This window comes from Canis aureus, chromosome 21 (genome assembly GCF_053574225.1).
Source record: "Canis aureus isolate CA01 chromosome 21, VMU_Caureus_v.1.0, whole genome shotgun sequence".
Classification (NCBI taxonomy): Eukaryota; Metazoa; Chordata; class Mammalia; order Carnivora; family Canidae; genus Canis; species Canis aureus.
In genome coordinates this window covers 46,399,717-46,424,083 of record NC_135631.1, presented here as the reverse complement: position 1 = coordinate 46,424,083, position 24,367 = coordinate 46,399,717, and the positions used below count along the sequence as shown (strand labels likewise).

General features: G+C 44.5%; 1 long non-coding RNA gene across 3 annotated transcripts; it reads left to right on the top strand.

The window, feature by feature from the left end:
- Positions 1-4,014: 4,014 nt before the first annotated feature.
- LOC144293033 (uncharacterized) lies at positions 4,015-22,747 on the top strand. 3 transcript variants are annotated; one of them, XR_013360478.1, is made up of 9 exons: positions 4,015-4,267; positions 6,035-6,120; positions 7,281-7,408; positions 9,343-9,453; positions 10,851-11,173; positions 13,053-13,206; positions 14,077-19,592; positions 19,995-22,259; positions 22,522-22,747. It is a non-coding gene; the product is annotated as an uncharacterized LOC144293033 (long non-coding RNA). The 3 variants fall into 3 exon arrangements; XR_013360477.1 differs by having other exon boundaries at positions 10,658-11,173; XR_013360479.1 differs by lacking the exon at positions 14,077-19,592 and having other exon boundaries at positions 10,658-11,173.
- Positions 22,748-24,367: the final 1,620 nt, after the last annotated feature.

Below are 24,367 nucleotides of genomic sequence, written 5' to 3'. Positions count from 1 at the left end.
GTCATGATCTCATGAGTTGTGGGATCAAGCCTCACATCATGCTCCACATTCAGCCCAGAGTCTGCTTGTCCCTCTCCCTCTGCTCCTCCCCCTGCTCTCTCTCTCTCTTTCTGTCTCAAATAAATAATAGATGAAATCTTAAATTTTTTTTTCTTCTGGTTAAAGGTCATATTTTTACCTTCTTCACCTGTCTAGTGATTTTTGACTAGAAGCTGAACATCATGAGTATTATGATATTGAATATTAGTGTTCTGTTGTTTTCTTTTAATGAATGTTAAATTTCCTTGGAAGGCAATTTAGTTACTTGAGGATCAGCTTAATTATTTCAAGACCTCATTTAAAGCTTTGTTAAGGCAGATATAAAGTAATTTTTATTCTGGAGTGCCTGTGTGACCTGGTTGAGTGTCTGACTCTTGGTTTCAGCTAAGGTCATGCTATCGGGATTGTGGGATCAAGGATTATCTGCTTGGGGACTGTCTCCCTCTGTCCTTCCCCTCACTAGTGTTCTTTCCCAAATAAACAAGTCTTTAAAAAAACTGGCTTTTATCCTAATGCTTATTTAGTCCCTGTACAAAATATAACACTTCTTGGTTCTCTATCGAATGCATCAGGTTTTTCAGGTGTTTTCTTCACATAGTTAGGAGGCAATAAAGTGTCTCTTTGCCCCATTTGAGCTTCAAGACTTGCTTAGCTCCCAGCTCCCAGGTGGTGTTCTTTGCTTAGCACAAATGTAGTTTCACTTTACATAGGTTCAGATTACTATTCTAGCAAATAATAAGGGAATCTCCATGCAGGTTTTGGATCTCTTTCTCTGTATATTTCCTCCTTTGATATTCTGCCCCACAGAATGCAGCCATCCCACCCTCCCCAGGTCCTTATGTCTGGATCAGCAACTCAGGGGGATCATCTAGTGATGTGTGGGTTTTGCCTCCCAGGGCCAATTGTCCAAAAATTGCCTCCAGGGAGAAAGCTGTAACAATCAAAAGACACACCTTGTTGGTTTCCTTTCTTTCCATGACTGAAAATAAGTGGCTTCAAACATTTATGTCAGACATTTTGCTCAGTTTTCTGAGCAACAGAAATGTTTACAACAGGATGGCAAGCCCCATACTTGTGACCCCATCAAGAACAGAAGCTGAAGTCTGTTGCCCATTCTTAAATATGAATAGATAACTCTATTCATAGATCAACAAACGTTTGAGAAACATAGAACATAAGATAACTTTATGAGTAAAATATGAATGCTACAACATTGAATATGTATGTATATATATATAAATTATATATATGGTAATAATTTGTTAGGGCTGCTGTAACAAAGTACCACAAATTGGGGATCTAAATTTAGACAACAAATTTATTGTCTTACAGTTCTGAAGACTAGAAATTGGAGATCAAGATGTCAGCAGTGTTGGTTCCTTCTGAGGGCTGTGAAGGAGAATCTTTTCCATGCCTCTCCCCTAGATTCTGATGGTGTGCTGGCTGGCTTTGGCATTCCTTAGCTCCTGCTGTATCACCCCAATCTCTGCCTTCATCTTGACCTGGCATTCTCCCTGTGGATATGTCTGCCTCCAAATTTCCCCTTTTTAAGGACATCAGTCATATTGGATTAGGTACCCACCCTATTCAGTATGATCTCATCTTACCTAATTCTATTTCCAATCACCCTATCTCCAAATAAGGTCACATTCTTATTTACTGGGGATTAGAACCCCAGCATATGAATTGGCAGGGGGGCAAGCACAATTCAACTCATAACAGTAATTAAGGTGCTTCTGACAAATTCTGTGAAATGGAAAGGGAATAGAAGAGAAAGAGGAAAGTGGGAGAAACCTAGTATGTTGGTCTTACAAAACAAGAAGGGAGCTGTGAGATAGTGACAAAAACTTATGAACCATGAAATAGGAGTTTTGGTATATAATTTAAAAGTCATAGGCAGCCTGGGTGGCTCAGTTTAGCACCGCCTTCAGCCCAGGGCCTGATCCTGGAGACCCGGGATCGAGTCCTGCGTCGGGCTCCCTGCATGGAGCCTGCTTCTCCCTCTGCCTTTGTCTCTGCCTCTCTCTCTCTCTCTCTCTCTCTCTGTGTGTCTCTCATGAATAAATAAAATCTTAAAAAAATAAATAAACAAAGACATTAAAAAATAAAAGTCATAAAGGCAGGATGCCTGGGTGGCTCAGTGGTTGAGCATCTGCCTTTGGCTCAGGTTGTGATCCTGGGGTCCTGGGTCCCACATCAGGCTCCCTACAGGGAGCCTGTTTCTCCCTCTGCCTATGTCTCTGCCTCTCTGTGTGTCTCATGAATAAATAAATAAATAAAATCTTTTAAAAATAATAAAATTAAAAGTCATAAAGGGGGGTGCCTGACTGGCTCAGCTGGTTGAGCATGCAACTCTTGATCTCAGGATCACGAGTTCAAGCCCCCCGTTCATCATGGAGCCTACCTAAAAATAGATAGATAGATAGATAGATAGATAGATGATAGATAGATAGATAGATAGATAGATAGATAGATAGATAGATAGAAGCTGTAAAGATAAGCAGTTGCAGTTAGTCAGCAGATGTTTACAGGAGCAAAGCAGGTAACATAAATGAGAGCCAGGGCTCAGGTATTGGTGTAAGGATTTATGTCATAGATGTGACGAGAGTTTTGGCATACTAGTGCATGCTTGCCCCACCTGGAGAGTTCAGCCACTGGACCAGCCTTGGTCAGTTCTTAGGACAGGGGGATATATGCCATGTACTGGGCTCGTGCCCCATCCCCCAAATTTGTGTCCTCTGGAACCTCAGAATGTGATCTTACTTGGAAATAGTGTCTTTGCAGATGTGATTAGTCAAGGTGAGGATCAGAGTGGGTCCTAAATCCAATGGCTGGTATTGTCACAAGAATGGGAGATTTGGACAAAGAGACTCAGACACAGAGAGAGGACAGCCACATGAAGACAGAGGCAGAAATTTGAGTGATAGACCTACAAACCAAGGAATCCCAAGGTTTGCTGGCATTTCCAGAAGCTCTGGAAGAGTCAAAGAAGGATTCCTTCCTAGGGCTTTCAGAGAGATTATGGCCCATGCCAACACCTTGATTCCAGACTTCTCACTTCCAGAACAGTGCGAAAATAAATTTCTGTTGTTTTAGGTCACCTAGTTTGTGATACTCTTTTGCAGCTGCCCTAGGAAACTAAAACATACCCCATCTGACTTTTTGTGAGAAGCTAAACATTTGGATTTTTTTTAATGTTAAATCTTCACAATTTTTCAATGCTGTGTTCTTTCTTTCTTCGCTTTTAGCTAATGGGAATCCAAACAAAACACATCAATGGTCAGATCAAGCCTCCAGGCCACCCATTTGTACCTCTGCAATAAAGAAACTAAACACAGTAAAGGGATATGACTAACAAGCATGAGAAGGGAGGTAAATGAACTGAGATGTAGCATAAAAGAGCTGAATCTTCATCTATCATAGCAGGAAATAATTGGAAAATGTCTAAAGTTGATAAATCAGGAAATGGTAAGAACACGATTCAAAGTAGTGGCTTCTGGAAAATGTACAGGAGTTTGGGCAGGTAACTTTTACTTTTCGTTATAAGTTCTTTTATATTCTTTGATTTTAAAAGGTTGATATTAGGAAGTTGGTCTAGAAGTGAGGGAATAAATTGTTCTGCCAGGAATAATATAAGATGCCACTGGCTGAGAGATGTTTGGAGCTGTAACTAAATGCACCACCTCTCTCTGGAGAAAAATAAGTTCTAGTACTTTCGAAAGAATGGACAGAGTGTGTAGGTTTCCACACTTTTCTGGTTCCCAGAATATCTTTATGAAGATCACGAGCATCCTTCATCCTGAGCATGCTTTGAACTATGGAAATGAAACCACTGAGTAATGTAATCTGTTACATTTTACAATATTGGGAAACTAAATAATTAAAAATATATTCTGATTTTATTTTTAAAAACACTTATCTATTTATTTTATTTTATTTTATTTTATTTTATTTTTATCTATTTATTTTAGAGAGAGAGAGAGTGAGTTGGGTGAGTGGCAGAGGGAGAAGGAGAGAGAGAATCCACAAGCAAACTCCCCACTGAGTGCAGAGCCTGAGTAAGCTCAGATCCAGATCCACAGGGCTCCATCCCAGGACCCTGCGATCACGGACCTGAGTGGAAACCAAGAATCAGCTGCTCTACTGACTGAGCCACCCAGGCACCCCATTCTGATTTCATTTTTGAAATCACCTCTGAAAAACCTTGGAAGAACCATCTGTGTTTCATGTAAGTGTTTGTGCCCCTCAAGGAGGGAATATAGATCCCTAATTATACAACCATTCGTGACATCTGACATGACTAATGATTTTAAATGATAAGCCATAGAGATTGCACAAGGGGAAAATCATCTCCAGAACTACACCCAGCTTACCTTGAAATTCTTGTTTCTATGAAAACCTACCAACACATCAGCAGTGTATATTTATATGAAGTTTGCAAATTGAATTTATATATTCAGGTAGTTATTTGAGATCACTGGGTTGCTTCTCAGAACAACATTAAGAAATTAAAATTATATTAAACTTGAGAAACAGGTTTATTATGTCACTTTCTTCCCTCTGAAATACTGTAGGAAAAGTGGGCCAATAGCCACAATATGTCCATCTGTTCACACTAGACCCGAAGGTCCTTACTCAAAGGCAAATCTGCTTAAGGCCTTCCCCCAACCTAAATCCTTCACTGAATCTCCACCGCCTTCATGACTGTTAAGGTCTTTCATGATCTGACCTCTGCTCATCTTCCTGGCCTCATCCCTTAGCTCTCCAACCGCCCTGATGTGGAGGTTGCTGGTCCTTGGATCTGAACTCCTGGGCATACATAGTTCCTTCTTTCTCAGTCCTTTTTCCTATGGCTAACTCCTACTTATTCATGAAAGTTCAAGTTAGATCTATCCCTCCTCCAAGAAGAGGTCTTCTTCATCGCGTCACAGCTGGGTTGTATGCTATCCTGGATATTTCCACAGGATTTTATTGGATAATTCATCACAGCTTGACATGCTCACTCATTCTCTCCTGGCCCCAATTTTACTGGTGGACTTGTAACTTTATGACCATAAAAGTTGGGTTTAATGAGGAAGTTTCTTCTTTTGTTTCTAAATAACGGCTTCAGTTCTTAGTTCATGTGTAAAAAAGACAAATCTCAAGCCAGATGAATAACCCAGTCCCTGCCTGTTCTGCCTAATCCGACCCCTAGATCCCTTCACTTCCAATTGTCCTCTTCCCACTCCCCACAGGGGGTATCCTAGTTTAATACCAGAATTATACAAATTCAAAGGGAAAAAAATAATAGACAAGAAAGAAAAAGAAAGAGCATTGTTTTTTCATAGTATAATGAATGCATTCATAATCAACTCTCCTGACTTTTCTTTTGAATGATTTTAATATAAGTTTCCTAGAGGTTTGAATCATGTCCTGTTGTATAGCATATTTGCATTAAATAGGAGAAAAATCACTAAATATTTATTGCTGATGACAATCTTGCAAATGACCTGATTTCCATCAATCTCTGGACTTATTAGCAGAAACATTGCATGAGGTTTTTTTTCTTGTACAAAATTCTAATTGAGAAAGACAGGATTCATGAAAGTTAAACAGTTTGCCCCATTTTACAAAAAAAAAAAAAAGTATAAAACAGATGATAAGAATGTATCACCTTAGATCCAGACGGAAGCAGAAATTCTGCAGGATTTTTTTTCCTGATGACTTTTTGATATTTGCTCCAAAAATAATCCAGATGTATGAAGGTCTTTGATTTCAACAAAATTTTCCAAAAACAAAAGAAAACTCAAACTGCCCATATTTCAGCAAAAGCAGAACTAGCCTAAATCCGAGAAAAGTTTTTGGTCCTATGTCATTGACTTTCCTCAAAAGTACTTCCCAAAATCTCCTGCTCTAGTCTCTTTTCCTGCTGATATTCACATCAGAGTCCAAAGAGAAATTTTTATATCATCGGTAAAACTTAACTGTCATTTTTGCATGTTTGTTAATCCAATAGTGCTGTGAACAGCTACAGTGCAGAAGCATCCTTCTAAGGACATTCACAGACAATAGCTCATTCATTTTTCAGAACACTTCTGGGAGGTAGGTGTTATTTTTATTATTATTGTTATTGTTATTATTATGATTATGATTAGCATCCCTGCTTCACAAATGTAGAAATGTAAGATCAGAGAAATTATGTCATTTTCTCAACATCACACATCCAGCAAAGAGCAGAGCCTTAAGTGACATTTGTAAACACTGGATAAAAGAGAGATGAAATGAGAATTCATTGAAAGAGGACAAATAGTTTTGAAGCATTTTTTTTTCACAGCTGTTTGTGAAATGACAGTGGGTTAATGCCTCACAAGATAATGTGAAGTCAAAGTGTACATGTTTTCGTCCCCTGACCACTGAGCAGGAAAGGCCAGAACAGGTTTTTAATTACTTTGGAAAGTCCAGGACAGTTTTTTTTTTTTTCCATCAGGCCTTTTTTTAATACCTGCATTGATGACAAAGATTTGTTGACTCCTCCTGTATCCCTGGAAGACCCCATTCTCGACCCAAAGCTGACTTGTTTTTTTCTCTGACAGCACACTTTCCATTTCTTCTGGTGGAAGGTTGATTTGAAATCTGTTTACAAAGCATTCTAGCACCCCCCAATACCCCCAATATAGTGGAGTTGAGACTCTTCTTCACTGTCACTAAAAAAGCCATTGCACCTTTTGCCTCTGTCACTTTCTGGCCTCAGGCTAAGGATGTAAGTGGGAGATGCAGAGTCCCTATTTGTCTCTCTCAGGATGGGGAGTCCCTAGGTGTCTAGGACACCTGACTCAGTCTCATATCTGCATGACCTTCTCATCCCTTCCAGCAATAGCTTCTCAGAGCAAGAACATGAGCTAACAGGCACCAATTTCTGTTTCCCTGGCCTTATGAACTCCATACAATGCACAGGAAAAGTCTTCCATTATGAAAGGGCCCATCTCTGCTATGTGCTTCAGGGAACGGGCAGGGTTCTTTAAGGGCTCCGACTAGCTCCATCACATTAACGTCACTCCCGTATCACTTTTCTCAGAGAATTTGAAGGCTGGAAAGCAGTAACCCTGTTTTTAAGAGAGTCTTGACTTCCCTCTGTGTTTACATAAAGTGCAAAAAATGAAACAGTTCACAGCTCACGGTCATTGTTGTGTTTTACCCATAACAGCCTGGAGGATTTGTGCACAATTAATCTCCCCTCTGGTTTTCTTTGCCTTGGAACTAAGATCTGCAAGAGGTTTGCTGTGGTGGGAGCTGTGTGGCTGAGGCTCTAACAGTCTGAGAGGGCAGCTGGATCCAAGGGATTAGAGGTCATGATAGCTGAGCCTGTCACTTGGCAGGAGGAAACCCGAAGGTAGGTCTTGACAAGTCAGAGTGTGTGTGATCTCTCTGATAACTGTTCCCCTGCTGCGCTCGCCTGACCAATGAGACCGGTTCCCCTGAAAATTGTTTGGAACATCGAGTCTTATATTTAATGTTTCAACAGATGACTGCAATTCAATAGAAATAAATTAATTCAAAACAGACACTTTTTGGAGTACATCTAAAACTATACTTGTAAGCTGCTTTCAAGATATGTTCTACGTTATTCACATCAATTAAGAAATTTTAGGATTACATGTTGTCTGACACCCATTTTACCCTTTATAATAGCTGCACCCATGTATCACTTTGAATTCATTTTCATGCTTGAATCTTTCTCTCTCTTGGAGTTTTGAAATCCAGTCCTTTGATGAAATCTCGAGAAAGAAGCATCATACGGTGGCAAGAATGAGAGGCTGAGTCAGATCTACTCTGGTTCTGCCGCCAATAAGTATTTTCATTTAATCTCTCTTAGCCTCAATTTTCATTTCTGTGAAATGACAAGAATGATAGCTTCCTCACCTATTGTTACAAAGTTCTTATAATAATACTGAGTGATTCACATAAATAATATGAGTCAGCATGTGAGGTAGGTACTGTTGCCCATTGTGTAGAAGAGGGATCTAAGGTCTGAAATGCCAGATGACATCCCCAATGTCACTTATAATAATATACTGAATGGAGTTTATGCACCACCTCAGACCTCAGGTCAGGCTCCCTCTGAACCCACACCCCAATCTTGGTCTCTTGTTCAGTGAGCTTGCCTAATCTAATATCCCAGCTGACTCAGACTCCCCCAGGGTGAGAGCCTGGCTTTACCCTGACCTCCCTCCTACCCCCTCATGAACCAGCAGCAGCTTCAGCACCCAGGTCCAGGCTGACCCACTGACTCACTCCCCTCACTACTCCCAGATTAGATGAAGCCCTGCACCATTTTCCTGGCACAACTCATAGCAGGTGATTAATGCCATGTGAAGGGCACTGGACAGCAGAAGGGAGGAAATGGCAAGGAGTCAGGAGATGAGTGCATCTCCCTTCTTCCCCGTGATGGGCTATACCCACATTGGACAGTGCCACATGGCACCTTCAGAGACTTCCTCTGTGGCCAGGCCACCAGTGTGTTTGCTTGTGAAGCTGTGACCAGCTCAGTAATTCACCACATCTTGTTTGCTTCTCCTCCTCCCTTTTTCCTTTCCATCATTTTTGATGGAAAGCAGTCGATATGATCATACTCTAGACCCGTGCCATCTGATTCAGTAGCCACTGGCTTCGTGTGGCTATTTAAATGTGAATCAATTAAAATTGAATAAAATTTGAGATTCAGGGTCTCTATCACACTAGTCACATTTCAGGTGCTGGACAGCTCAGCCAAAGAATAATTCCAACATTGCAGAAAGTTCTGTGGAACTATAACCAATATTTCACACAGAATTTCTTTCTTTCTTTTTTGAAATTTTATTTATTTATTTGACTTCCAGAGAGAGAGAGCACAAGCAGGGGGAAGGGCAGTGGGACGGGGAGAAGCAGGCTCCAAGCTGAGCAGGGAGCCCAATGCAGGGCTTGATCCCACAACCCCGGATCATGACCTGAGCCGAAGGCAGATGTTCAACCAGCTGAGCCATCCAGGGCCCCCTCACACAGAATTTCTATTTTGAGCAGCTCCCTTCTCCAACAGGCACCTTCTATCTTTCCAACCAGCTCTAGTAACCTCACTTAATTACTCTGTAACCTCATTTGGACCATAGGTATAGGCCCTGAGTTCTCTCACTGCCTTCCTCCTCTTTGCATGTCCTCATCAACCCCCCTGCCCTGCTTAAGTGATTCTGAATTCTTAATTCTGAATTCTCTTAATTCACTTAATTCTGAATTCTCTCCTCCCTTTACTATATTCACCTGATGCAGGATATCTTTCATTTGCCCCTCTAGATGCAGATGTAGATGGTCTACAGTCTTCAACGAATTCATTGTTCTCTGGATTCCGTTGGGGCTCAGCCCATGGCAAACCCAGAAGGAAACCAAAGGGAGGAAGGGAAGCAGGTGAGGCTACTTACTCCTCTAGCTCCTCTAAGAAGTCACCATGGGCTGCATCCCTCATTGGAAAGACTCAGTTCAGGAAAGTCCGTCAACTCTTCTCTGTTTATTTATTTTTATTTATTTATTTTTATGATAGTCACAGAGAGAGAGAGAGAGAGAGAGAGAGAGAGAGAGAGGCAGAGACATAGGCAGAGGGAGAAGCAGGCCCCATGCACCGGGAGCCCGATGTGGGATTCGATCCCGGGTCTCCAGGATCACGCCCTGGGCCAAAGGCAGGCGCCAAACCGCTGCGCCACCCAGGGATCCCCAACTCTTCTCTGTTTAACAAACAAACAGAAAACTCCTGGATTACTATTGGGCCCTGGCAATCACCTATGACCCGAACTACCCACCATGAACTGGGTGTTATATATTCCATCAAGACATGCACAGAAGATTTCTTATAAAATAAAAATGGTAGGCTCAGTCTCATAAGCAGGTCTGGAAGCATAAGCTAGTGGCACAGACTCAAATGCTACTGCTCCAACTGCTCTGTTGCCTCTTTCTCAGTCTATGCCAGGGCCCTGTGAGGAGTTCCCCATAGCCAGTTAATAGAGGAAAAAACATAAGCTAGATTTATCACTGCATCTACCTGTTGCACCATCACCAGCTGGAAGTGGGTGGCTTCTACACTAACCCTCGGCCAAAGGGTGGCCCAGAAAGACAATGGTAAAGGAGAATCCCTATGCGCAGAACTCTAGATACTGCATCTCATTGTCCATTTCATGTGGGAGAAGAGATAGCCCGACGTACAGAACTGTACAGTGATACAGGGGCAGTGGCTCTGTGGGTCAGAGACCTGGAAAGATTAATGTTGGAACATTGGTGGCATGATTTCAGTGCTTTTGCCAGTTCCACCAGTTTTTGGATTCTTGGAACACCTTATCCACCACCATCAAATCTCACACAGCATTGCCCAAGACTAGGCAGTGTATTTTATGGCAAAAGAAGTGGAACAATGGGCTCAGTGTCCCTGAATTTCATTGATCTTACCACATGCCCCATTACCTGAAAGTAGCTGGTTTGACACAACAGTGAGAGGGCCTGCTGAAGGCTTAGTCCTGACACCAGCTGGAGACATCACCCTTGAAGTTGCTCTGCTGACCTGTAAATTAAGGTACACTTTCAGCCAGTGACCTATGTATGGTGTCTTCTTTTTCCTAACCAGGATGCACAGGCCTCAGAACCGAAGGTTGGAGCTGGAAGTGGTCTCTCTTACTATTACATGATACACTTGAAGAATATTTGCTTTTTGTCCCTGTGACCTTGGCCTCTGTGGATTTGAAGATCCTAGTGCCCAAGGGAACAAAGCGAAGAATGGGGCTATTGTGCTGACTGAGGTCATTGATCCCCATTACCAGGGAGAAATTGTGTTGCTGCTACAAGAGGATGGCAGAGAGCTGTGTGAAGAGCACAGAGGATTTGCTGGATGCCTCCTACTACTACTCAATTGTCCAATCATTCTTGTCAATGGGGAGTGGTAGCCACAGAATAAAATAAGACCACTAAGGATGCAAATCCCATAAGAATAAAGGTTTGAGTCCCTCCTACCAGGAAAAGAACTCCATCCAGCTGAGATGCTCCCAGAGGATAAGAGAAACACGAAGTGAATGTGGAAGAAAACAGATATGATCACCACCTACTTAGACCTCATGTGCAGTCACAGAAGCAGAGAGGGTAATAGGTATGTTTCATATCAATTACTTACTTTTCCATTAATTACTTACTTTTCCCTTATCCTAGCCCTCTGATATGAAGAACACCAGTGTTAACTAATATTTCAGGTTTCAGGTGGAACCATGACTGACCAGACGTTTTCCTGTAATGTGGACTCTAAATGTCTCCTGTAACAGGGAGACAAGTTTTCACCTGCATTAAGAGCAAAAGATGAGGGGCGCCTGGGTGGCTCAGTTAAGCATCTGCCTTTGGCTCATGTCATGTTCCCAGGGTCCTGGGATTGAGCCCCACGTCGGGTTCCCTGCTCAGTGGGGAGCCTGCTTCTCCCTATCCCTCTGCCTGCTGTGCCCCCTGCTTGTACTCATGCTTTCTCTCTCTGTCAAAAACAAAACAAAACAAAACAAAAACAAAACAAAAAAAGAAAAACAAACAAACAAAAAAACAGCAAAAGTTGATGCTGAAGGGGAAAGGGGCTGGACCCTGCTGAGTATCTTCTGTTCACCTCTCCAGATCCAATCTCCATTCTCCTCTTCCCCACTCTGTGCTCTGAGAGGATAGCCTTCCTGGGAAATGTGGAAGTCTCCCTTGCCTTCTGCTTCTGAATAGGTTCAAATTATGGGGACACCTACAAGGAGACTAGAGGGAGGGAGAAGAGGGAGGTTGGAATGTTGATTTCCAGGCACCCTCTCTGAGGAGGTTGCTGCCTGGTGGCTGTTTTAGTTAGCTATCAAAAAACTAACTGACTGGGGCACCTGCGTGGCTCAGTTGGTTGCCTTCAGTTCTGGTCATGATCCCAGGGTTGGGCTTCCTGCTCAGGGGAAGTCTGTTTCTTGCTCTCCCTCTGCCTCTCCTCTTGCTCGTGCTCTCTCTGTCAAATAAATAACTAAAATCTTTTATTAAAAAAAAGAAACCTGACTGACATAGCAGTGCGTGGGTGCCCCAGTGGATTAAGCATCTGACTCTTGGTTTCAGCTCAGGTCATGATCTCCGGGTCATAAGATCAAGCCCCAAATTGGGCTCTGCACTCAGCAGGGAGTCTGCTTGAGACTTTCTCCCTCTGCCCCTCTCCCCACTTGTGTTTTCTCTCTGTGTCAAATAAATAAATAAATCCTTTAAAAAAAAAAAAAACCGGGATCCCTGGGTGGCGCAGCGGTTTGGCGCCTGCCTTTGGCCCGGGGCGCAATCCTGGAGACCCGGGATCGAATCCCACGTCGGGCTCCCGGTGCATGGAGCCTGCTTCTCCTTCTGCCTGTGTCTCTGCCTCTCTCTCTCTCTCTGTGTGACTATCATAAAAAATAAATAAATAAATAAATAAATAAATAAATAAATAAATAAATAAAATCTTTAAAAAAAAAAAAAACCCACAAATGACTTAGAATCACCACCATTTTATTGTTTCCCATGATTCTGTGAGTTGACCAAAGTTCCACTGAATGATTTTTCCACTGGTCTCACAAGGAATCTCTCACAAAGCTGCAGTCACATGGTGTCTCACCAGACCGAGAGCAAGGATATGTCTGGTGGGGACAGCAAGAAGCCTGGGCCCAGAAAGGGTTTTGGGAAGGTGAAACTTCTCTCTCTTCCCAAGTGTCAAGAGCCTCACCCTTTCCATATGGTTCACTACAAGCTCATTCCCTGTGGTATCTCCTGCAGAGGACCTGGTGACTCAAGGGCTCCCCAGATTGCAAAGGCAGAAGCTGACAGACCTTCTTAAGGTTCAAGACCTGGAATTGGCACAGGGTCATGTCCACCATCTTTTAAAAAGTCCCTTTATTAAACCAATCTAAAAAGATCCCAAATTGCATATGCCATCTCCTTCCTTTTGGGACCCAGGGTAGTTCCCACTTTATATGACTCTGCACTCTCTCCATGTCTGCACCCGGTAGAACTGAATTGCTTTGGTGAAAATCAATGGACTATACATATATGGATCAATTTCTGAAGTCTCCATCTGTTCCCATGGTCTATAAGTCCACCCCTACACCAATACTACATTGTCTTCTTTTTGAAGCTTTGTACTAAGTACTGAAGTCAGCTAATGTAAGTCCTCCAATTTTGTCCTCTTTCAAATTTGTTTTGGATATTCTATATTGTATGCATTTTTTGGGTAAATTTTAGAATCATCGTGGCACTTTCTATAGAAAAGCTTATTGGGATTTTCGTCAGGATTGCATTGAATCTATAGATCAATTTGGCAAGAATTAACATTTAACAAAATTGAGTTTTACAATTCATGAATATGGTATATAATTTTTTAATAAGTTGCATACTCCATAAGGCTTTACCCCTAAATTCTTCAATGTGTATTTCCCAAGAATATGAGTATTGTCATATATTTCCATAGTACCGCCATCAGCTTCAGCAAATTTAACATAGATACTTTTACCTTATCTGTTGTCTATATTTCAATTTTTCCAATTGACCCAATAATGTCCTTTATAGCATTATTTCCTCTAGTACTGAATCTAGACCAGGATCACATGTTGTATTAGTTGTCGTGTGTCTTTAGTTTCCTTTCACCTGGAACTGCCTTTGTCTTTCATGAAATTGATAATTTTAAAGAATACATCCCTTTTTTTTCCCTTTCATAGTCCCTCTTTTTAAAGAATGCTATTTAAGTGTGAAACAACAGTATTGCTGAATTCCCACATTTAGTTTTTAAAAAGTGGATGTAATTAAAGGCAATTTTTGTAATAATTTTTACTTCTCAGAGCAGAGAAGCCCACTTTAACAAATAAATTACTGGGATGCCTTTTGTGTAACAGAGTTGTTTCCTTTACTTATACATGGAACAGGATAAGCATTGCTGGACTGATTACACAGACTTACACATTTTACACAGAAATATATGTATCACAGTGATAGAACTGACTGAAAGGATTTCTTACTTGGTTCTCCTCTCCTTTCCAGGCATAAGAAGAAACTGTACTTCCTAACTATGAGGCTAGAGGTGTGTTCAGTTCTTGCCAATGAAATGTGAATATAAGGTGGTTTGTGCTGCTTCTAGATGAAGATGTTTAAGGGCTAGTATGCTGTCTCCATGTGTTCTCTTCCCCATCATGGTGACCTTAGAAGCCCCCGATTGAGAAGGGAGCATTGCTACTTAGAAGAAGCCTGGATTTTTGACTCCCAGGTGAAGGACAGCTTTGGCTCACCTACTGGTGAGAAATAAACTTTTTAATGTGTGCTAAGTGACTGAGATTTCAAGATTTGTTACTGCATGCTGTCTTGACTAATACAATCATGTACCAGTTGATTTGTGTTGGGAAAGAGAACTAAAGAGTAGCTGATTTCTAAAATGTCTTTTTCAAATCACATCACCCCCGTGTCGGACAGTTGATGAAAAGTTGATCTTCAACCATCAAAAACATCCTAGGGCTATAAGGAAAGTAATAAATGGTTAAGAACAAGACATCTTCCCTGTTTTGGAGATATATCATGTGGATGTTTAAGTTGCAAGTGTCAAAGTCTAAATTGAATTGAATTAAGAATTAGAAAGTGCATTATCTTACATTAGTAAAAGTCTCTACTAAGGTAAGGAGTGCTTCAGGATTGATCAGTTCAACAGCTCAGTGTGCAGTCAAGGATCTGGATTCTTTCCATCATTCTCTTCTAAAGTCCTTGGTGTTGTCTTCATCCTCATGCTCTTAATAAAACAGGAGCAGCAAGTCCTCTGTCCACACTCTCACAAGGAATTGTCAAGCAGAATAGGGATGGCTTCTCTTCTAGCTGCCTCTCAGGATTAAGGGCAGTTTTTCCAGAAGCATCCTCATAGACCTCCCCTCATGTCTCATTGGCCAGAACTGAGTCTCAGGCTCATTCATAACTAATCATTGATAAGGCACAGCAGGATTATCTGTGGAAGAATCAGGTCTGTTCTTAGAATTGGGAGTATTGTGACCACAGGAGGGGGGTTTCCTTGTAAATAAAGTCTGGGTGCTGTTAGGAAGAAGGAAGAACCATGATTAACCCTGATTCACCTGTTCAATAATACCTTCATTCCAGGCTTTATTCCATCTTTCTGTATTGGCTTCATTTCCAGGCTTGTGGCAAGATACCTCAAGTGTTTCCATATGTCAAATTCTGAAATGACTATGTCCAGATGATAAAGGGAGGAAATGCCCGTTCTCATGGGTGGAGGAAAATTTTTCAGAGCTGTCTTCCTTCCAGCAGGATGCTCCTCACATCTCACTAGCCCAGTTTGGGTCACAAGCCATTCATGAACCAAACACTAGCAAGGAGTATAGAATTTGCACAATTCGCTGATGCTAATTACCTGGGGTCAAGCGGATATTTGAAAGCCAACCTTATAAGTGGGAAGCTAAAGCCAAAATGAGGTGTACAGTTTGTGTAGAAGATGAAGGAGGAGGAATAGAAGCAACACACGGTGAAGGCCAAGGTTCCTGAGATAGTCTGGGAATATAAGAAGAACGTCATTAGCCTCTACACTCTCTCAAGTTTGCAGAGGACTCCAGTCATAACCCTACAGGGAATCAGGGGAAGACCATAATTTATCACAACTATGCCCCTAACAAAGTCACCTAGAGCAAGGCTGTCATACATTCATTCATTTTTTCACTCAACATTTATTGAGCACTGAGATAAATGCTAAGGATAAAAAATAATGATTTGTGGTCCCTTCCCTCAAGGATCACATATTCTGGTTGGGAAGTCTTTTTTTGTGTGTTTTTTAAAAGATTTTATTTATTTATTTATTTATTTATTTATTTATGAGAGACACAGAGATAGGCAGAGACATAGGCAGAGGGAGAAGCAGGCTCCCTGCAGGGAACCCTATGTGGAACTCGATCCCAGGACCATGGCCCGAGCACGAAGAACTGAGTAGGAGTGTGAGCTGAGTCCCATGGCAGAGATAATGAGGTAAGGGGTGGAGGAATTCAGAGTTTGCCAGACAAATGAGGATAGGGAAAAACATTCTAGGCAACAGGAGCAGCATGTATGGAGACACTGGGGCCGGGAGGATATGGCAGGACAGAGGAACAGGAAACTAGGCAGTGTGCCTGGTGAGTCAGAGTCGTCAGAGTTAAGATCAGTAATGCAGGCTTTGCATTGAAAGGTCTCCTAAGCATAAGACTGGCCTTGGGCAGTAAGGAGCCATGGAAGGATTTTAAGGAGGAGCAGGACCTAGTCCAGTTTGTATCTTCCAGAGATTACGCTGGCAGTAGGGGGAAGATGTTGCAGGGTTGAGGCCCAAATCCAGCACTCTTTAAGAAGGTAAATTCAGTGGGTGGTAGACTGGCATTAAACTAGGAGAGGCATCAGAGTGCCACCTCTAGCAAGGCCGGACAAATGCTGTGTGTCAGGGGCTGCCCTCGACGGCTAGAACACATCCTGTCTCGAAGGTGGCCACAACGACTCAGCCCAAGCTATGCGTAGCTATGGACTTCGTGGTGTCAGATTTTCCAGTTAAAAATTTTTTTAAAAGCCCCAAAGCACTTACTGTGAAATCTCCCAACATTTATATGTTGGTAACTAATTCAAAATTCAAAAACCAACCCCAGCAGCAGCAGCAGTAGCAGCAGCAGGACTCTGCAGGCTAAATACATCTCCCAGCTGAATTTGAATGTTTACCAGCCTGGGGCCCTGCCTGGAACATGCAAAGGTCAAGGGCCTCTTTCAGCTCTGACCCTATAGAGTCCCTAATATCCCAGTGCTGTTTGTGCTACCCCGTTATTGGTCATTCGTGGGAAGCCATTGACGTGGATGAAAATCTTCAGTTCTGCTTTAACAAGCCTACCCAGGGATTTCCAGGGTTAGTGTTCACTCACTGATATTTTCATTCATTCATTCATTCATTCATTCATTCATTCATTCATTCAACGAGCATTTGTAGAGTGCCGACTATACACAAAGCACTGTTAAATGGAGGTAATATTTAGAGAAATAAAAGAGAGAAGTGGACCTGGGGGCTCATGGAGGAGAAACTGGGATTTCCTTTCAAGAAGGAGAAATGGGTGGTTTCTAATCCATTGCCTCCACCGGCAGGTCTTAGGGGAGAGCTCTGCAGCCTGGACCAGAGTCTCAGTGGTCACCCTTTTCAGGGTGAGCAAACCTGTCCATCATGGGTCCCCCGGGGTACTCAGGATCTGACTGCTTCCTCTTTCACCCGAAGAAAAGACAAATGAAAATAAAGGAAATAAAAATAAAATGTAAAAAAAAAATCAAATAAATAAAGGAAAGGAAAGGAAAGGAAAGGAAAGGAAAGGAAAGGAAAGGAAATCGCTGCTTAAAATTATTCCTTTGGGGCACCTGGGTGGCTCAGGGGTTGAGCATCTGCCTTTGGCTCATGTCATAATCCTGGGGTCTCAGGATCAAGTCCCCCATCGAGCTCCCCACAGGGAGCTTGCTTCTCCCTCTGCCTGTGTTTTGCCTCTCTTTGTTCTGTCATGAATAAATAAATAACATCTTTAAAAAAAAAAAAAGACTGAGGTAACAGGTGACATTTGTTAAAGAGGGGTTTAAAAAAAGAAATATAAAAATGAGGGGTGTAGAAAAATGTGTACCCTATGGTAGCTTTGTGTGGAATGTGCGTAGAACTCCTCTAGAAGAAAGCCAGTGCACAGAAACTAACATTTGATCTCATTTCTAACATCAACAGAAAGGGAGCTTGAGCAGAGATTAAGTTGGAAACAAACTAAGAAAGGTAAACTACCATACACTAGAGCAAAGGAAAACAAAATGTACCATTTTAAACTAATTTTTAAACCATTTTCATGCAATGTTTTTAACAAAAATTACATAAGAATTACAAAGATTTCAAAAATGATGATACCCGATGGCATTCGTGTAATACAGAATGGTGTCAAAAGCTTTCAAGATTGTATCAGTACAAACTGATCCAAAGGAAATCATCTAGCATGTATAGAGATCTGACCATGAGGATGATTATCAGGACACAACTTTTGGAAACCGGAAAATCACTCAATAACTAGCAATAGGGAATCGGTTAAAGAAAAGGCATAAATTGTCGGTCTCTAATCATTAGGCATGACTCACTTATTCTCCTAGAAAGCTATCCCAGGGAAACATATTTCCGCTTATCTCTGAGAGAATCTTCTGATAGCTAGACTTGTGCGCTGAGCCACCTGGAGACTTCCAGCAAGGCTCGCCACCTGTCAGGTGTCACCCAGCTCTGTGCGCTTTAGTTTAGGGCCAGGCAGAAAGGCAAAAACTAGAAGGAACCAGACAGATCACGTAGCTCAGGGAAGTGGTGAAGTCCCAAAAGTTAGTGACCGTGGGGAACCATCAGGGCAATACCCCAGGTTCAGATCAGTGGGGTCTGAGCCATCGCATGTACTTTTAAACTGTCTGGTAGCCAAATTCGAAAAGGAAAAATAAGTAACTGAAATTCCTTTTATTTTATTTTTTAAAGATTTTATTTATTCATGAGAGACACGGAGAGAGAGAGGCAGAGACATAGGCAGAGGGAGAAGCAGGCTCCCTGCAGGGATCCCGATGCAGGATTCGATCCCAGGACCCCAGGATCACACCCTGGGCCGAAGGCAAGCGTTAAACTGCTGAGCCACTCAGGGATCCCCTGAAATTCCTTTTAATAACCTATTTAACCCAGGATATCCAGAACAACAGCACTGCAACATGCCATCAATATTTATAATCACCAACGAGACGGTTTACACTCTGCTCAGTGCCTCCAGGATCCGGTGTGTGTTTCTAACTCAAAGCAACATTCGGCACGAGATGTATTTCAAGGGCCCGGTGGCCCCATGTGGCCTTGGCTATTGGACAGCACAGCCCCCGAGGCTGAGATGTGGGCACCAGTGCTCGTGATCCGAGGGACCAGGGTTAGGGAACAGGGAGGCGATTTTGTTCTCTGCCTCATTTGTGAGCCCTGTGGGGCCAGGAAACCCTTGGGTACACAGAGGGACCTGAAGGCCGGTCCGAGGACAGACAGCCACAGAAGTCTCCGCCAGTGTCCCACGGGTAAGTGAATGAGTAAGGGACGCCTGCCCTGACCCTATGGCCAGTCGCAGGTCCCTGACCTCACTGTAGAACAGAAACGGCAGATGTTCAATGTCAAGTGTGCAAAGTCAGTGCCATACCTACCATGGACAGAAAGACAGACACAGACACAACCAGAGCCACAAAGGGCCCCAGCTGAGCAGAGCTATCAAAATGCCAGACAGTGGTTGGGTAAGTAGGTTTATGGGCCGAAACGTGGAAAGGATCCCGAGTGTAAGTACATATCAGGTTACTATGCTTCTGTAACCTCTTAATCCTCCACATTTTATTTCCACCTGAGGCGCAGAACTTCAGGTTGCTCGGCCAAGAGTCTTGCTGCCACCTCACACTCACTGGCTTGATGGGCGAAAAATAAAGTCTGGGGAAGAGCAAGATTTCCTCCGACGGGAGCCTGCGCAGCCCGGGGGGGCCTCAGATCTAAGAAGGTGCAGACCTGTTGGCAGCGGGGTGGGCAAATGGCAGGAGAAATGCACACATTTGTTGGGTGGACCGAGCACAGCAGGACAATGAGTCACAAATCTATGAAGCAATTCCTAAACCGTGGCTTGCCTGATGATCACTTAGGGATCTGGTTTAAAAATAGATAATTCTCAGGCAGCCCTGGGTGGCTCAGTAGTTAAGCACCTGCCTTCCGCCCAGGGCGTGATCCTTAGGAATCAAGTCCCGCATCGGGCTCCCTGCAGGGAGCCTGCTTCTCCTACGTCTCTGTCTCTCCCTCTGTGTCTATCATGAATAAATAAATAAAATATTTTTTTAAAAAAAGAAAAATGCATAATTCTCATCTCTACCTTCAGAGATTTTTTTTTTAAGATTTATTTATTTTACAGGTACAGAGAAAGCATGAGCAGGAGGGGCAGAGGGAGAGAGGGTCTCCTTCAGGGCGGAGTCCCACACAGGCCTGGATCTCATGACCCTGAGATGAGGACCTGAGCTGAAACCAAGAGGCCGGCACTTAACCAACCGGGCCCCCCAGCCCCGCCCCCTACTTTCAGAGGTTTTAATGCAGCAGCAAATACAGAGCTGGCCCCGGGGAGTCTGAATGTGAGCAGCAGCCAGGAGACGCTGATGCAGGTGGTCCCAGGACGAATGTCAGTACTGCCGGCAACATCTCCAGGCACAAGGACCAGGACCTGGCCCCTCACTCACAGGACGCCCGGGAAGATGTTAGGGCCCCAAAGGAGCCAGCCTGTGAGGACCTGGGATCTGAAGCATGGAGTCAGGTGAGCCCAGAGAGGGAACGCGGGGGAGGTGGGGGGGGGGTGCTCCAGAGAGCCGCGGGGAGCCTGCGAGGCTGCTCCCAGCCGCGCCCCCTGCCCTCTGGGACCCACCACCGGCTCCAGAAGGAGGTGGCTTTCCTACGAAATGAGCAACACCCAAGACGCGGGGTTCCTCGGAGTGATCTCAGGGCTTGTGCGCCGGGCTGGCTTGTGGCCCGTGTGGCCATCGTGGAGCCTCGTGACCGCTTCTTGGGAGGATCCTAGAGTTAGGATCCTAGGGTTAGGATCCCAGGGTTAGAACCCCAGGGTCAGGATCGTAGGGTTAGAACCCCAAGGTCAGGATCCCAGGGTAGGATCCCAAGGTCAGGATCCCAGGGTTAGAACCCCAGGGGTAGGATCCCCAGGGTTAGAATCCCAAGGTCAGGATCCCAGGGTTAGAACCCCAGGGGTAGGATCCCCAGGGTTAGGATCCCAAGGTTGGGATCCCAGGGTTAAGATCCTAGGGTTAGGATCCCAGGGTTAGAACCCCAAGGTTAGGATCCCAGGGTTAGAAACCCAGGGTTAGAACCCCAGGGTTAGGATCCTAGGGTTAGAACCCCAAGGTTAGAACCCCAGGGTTAGGATCCCTGGGTTAGAATCCCAGGGTTAGGATCCCAGGGTTAGGATCCCAGGGTTAGGATCCCAGGGTTAGAACCCCAAGTTTAGAACCCCAGGGTTAGGATCCCAGGGTTAGGATCCCAGGGTTAGAACCCCAAGTTTAGAACCCCAGGGTTAGGATCCCAGGGTTAGGATCCCAGGGTTAGAACCCCAAGTTTAGAACCCCAGGGTTAGGATCCCAGGGTTAGAATCCCAGGGTTAGAATCCCAGGGTTAGGATCCCAGGGTTAGGATCCCAGGGTTAGGATCCCAGGGTTAGAATCCTAGGGTTAGGATCCCAGGGTTAGAATCCCAGGGTTAGAATCCCAGGGTTAGAACCCCAAGGTTAGGATCCCAGGGTTAGAAACCCAGGGTTAGAACCTCAGGGTTAGGATCCTAGGGTTAGAACCCCAAGGTTAGAACCCCAGGGTTAGGATCCCAGGGTTGGGATCCTAGGGTTAGGATCCCAGGGTTAGAACCCCAAGTTTAGAACCCCAGGGTTAGGATCCCAGGGTTAGAATCCTACGGTTAGGATCCTAGGGTTAGAATCCCAGGGTTAGAATCCCAGGGTTAGGATCCCAGGGTTAGAATCCTAGGGTTAGGATCCCAGGGTTAGGATCCCAGGGTTAGCTGCACAATGAGCGACCCAGAAACCCAGTGCCAGCGCTCCGCAGGCCGAAGCCGGATTTGGGGTGCGGGAGGCTGAGACCGAGGCGCTGCCAGGCGCGATGCCCTCCCCGGGGTGCGTCACCGGAGGGCGCCAGAGCATCCTTCTCCGAAAGGAATTTCCGTCCACGGAAACCCCGTTAGGCTTCGATTCCATCAACCACCTGCCCAAAGCCACCGTCTCCCCCGAAATGAGACAGAAGAGGGCGGACAGGTGGCCGCGTAAGGAGTCTCCCGAGGGGCCGCGAAGTCGTCGACGTCATCCGCTTTGTTAGACACGCACCTGCCTCCCCGCGCGCTCTCCCGGCCTCTACCAGCGCGCGGGATGGAGGCTCCAGGGGACGCCGGCCTCCCGGCCCGGCTCCTGCAGCCCCTGCGGACGCCCCGGCCTCGGACAGCTTCTCCTCCAGTGTTCCCGGTTCGAACAGGGGAAACTGAGGCTCGAGGGGGCACGGGACCTGCGCAGAGTCGCCCTACAGCTCAGTCTTGCGGCCCAGGGGATACTTTCCTTTTAACCCATGAGCTGACCCCGGAGTCCCCCCGTAGGAAGGGCTCTCGGTCCACTGATGCAAGGGTAAGAGAGGGTCTGCGGCCCAGGAAACGGGGCTCAACGTGCAAAAAGCGAGCCTGATCTGGGAGGGGCGGGAGGGGGGCGGCTGGGAGCAGGAGACTCCGGCAACATCCCCGTGTGGTGCTGCCATCTTCTGTTCAGCTGGGAAATTAAACCCAAACTGGCGTCAAGCCGGCTTTTCCAACAAAACGGATTTTTGTAAAAGAACTGGCTACATTTCTTCTGTGATACTTTTCCCCTAATGCATTTGTTTGGTATTTGCAAGCTGCATGATCATCGCTAGAGAAATACGAGAAGACAGGAAGAGGCCTGAGAATTTGACAACGATCCACTAAGAAGTTAAATTAAAAACTTCAGTTTCAAACAAACAAACTCCAGTTTCTTCTAGACTCAGCTGGTTCACGTGTGAAAGGTCTGTGGCTCTGGCATATTTTATAATGGGCATTTGCAGCATGATCGCTGACTCACGAATTAAAATGATAGAGAACATTTGAGTGTGTACTGTATGCTGTATCTATATTTTATGTGGATAAAGGATTTTTGTGGATGAAATATGTCATGGACACATACCGTGTCCATACTTCATGTGGATTCTTTTATTTAATCCTCACCATAACCCAAAGCACATGCCATTATTATCCTCATTTTACATAGAAGGAAACCGAGGCATAGGATGTTGAATATCCCAAGGTCGCACACAGATGCTGAGCTGAGCGCCCACCCTGCTGGGTCTGACCTGGAAGCCCATGATCTTTTTTTATTTTTTATTTTTATTTATTATTTTTTTATTTTTTAAAGATTTTATTTATTTATTCATGATAATCACAGAGAGAGAGAGAGAGAGGCAGAGACATAGGCAGAGGGAGAAGCAGGCTCCACACAGGGAGCCCGATGTGGGATACGATTCCGGGTCTCCAGGATCCTGCCCTGGGCCAAAGGCAGGCACTAAACCCCTGCGCCACCCAGGGATCCACTATTATTATTTTTTTTTAAATTTGGAAGGCTATGATCTTAACCAAAAAGCCAGTGGTTCTCAAAGTGCAGCCCCTGGACCAGCAGCACCATCGCTACCTGGAAACTATATAGCACTGCAAGGGCTCAGACCCCACCCCAGACTTTTCTAATGGGGGGTCAGGGGTAGAGGGCAACCACCAGAGTTTTAACCAGCCTTCCAGGTGACTCTGCCACAGGCCAAAGCTTGTCAACCACTGATCTAGGCAATACCATCTCCAAACACTAGAATATTTTTAAAAAGCAACTCTGGGCCTTGACCTACCCTGGAATTCAGAATGTAGACATCATTACGCTGTCTTTTATGTGACTTCCCGTAATTATGGCCTATTCAAAAGACACTATCCAGGAATTAAGTAAAAAAAATTGTTTTTGAACATAATGCTTATATAATTAAGACCCTAAAAAATATTAGCTGCACTTCCCAACCTCCTCAAGAGCCGTGGTGACTAGATGGGATTTTCTGTTGATCATAACTGAGTTTTGACTTTCCTCTTCTCTGGGCAGAAGAGGCCCAAGGACAGGAGTTGCAGGTGGTTCTGAAGCAAAGCAAAGGACCCACCCAGGCATTCAGACCAGAGGCTGGCAGCAGGGAATAATCCCACCTTCGCTCTACAACAAAACACAGAGTGAATATTAAAGAGGCAATTCTGTAGGCACTTTTCCCCAACTCGGCTTTTTCTGACAGCCCTGGGCCTTGCCTGCCCTGCTGCCTTATCTGCGGGCTGCCGTGGTGTGGGCAGCCCCTGGGCTCACTGCCCTTCCAGCCCCCATGGGGCTTACTTCCATAGTGGAGGGCTTCACTCTTCCTCTAGGACACCCACTTCCTTCCGTGGGGGGGGGGGGCTTTTGGAAAGAAACAAGTGGGTTGGTTCCAGCTTTATGGTTGTCAGTTTGTCTGTCCTTGCTCTACCCCACTTCACAAACATCTTCATCTCTACCTCTAGAGCACCTGCCTTGCAGACTTCAGGCCCCAGGACCAGCCTAACTAGCTTCCACCAAAAATATTGAGTGCCTGGAATAAGTTCCCCTATTGCAGATCACTCCCAGTGGTGGTGGGATTTGTCGCGTTGGACCCCGATTAATAGACCAGAACACAA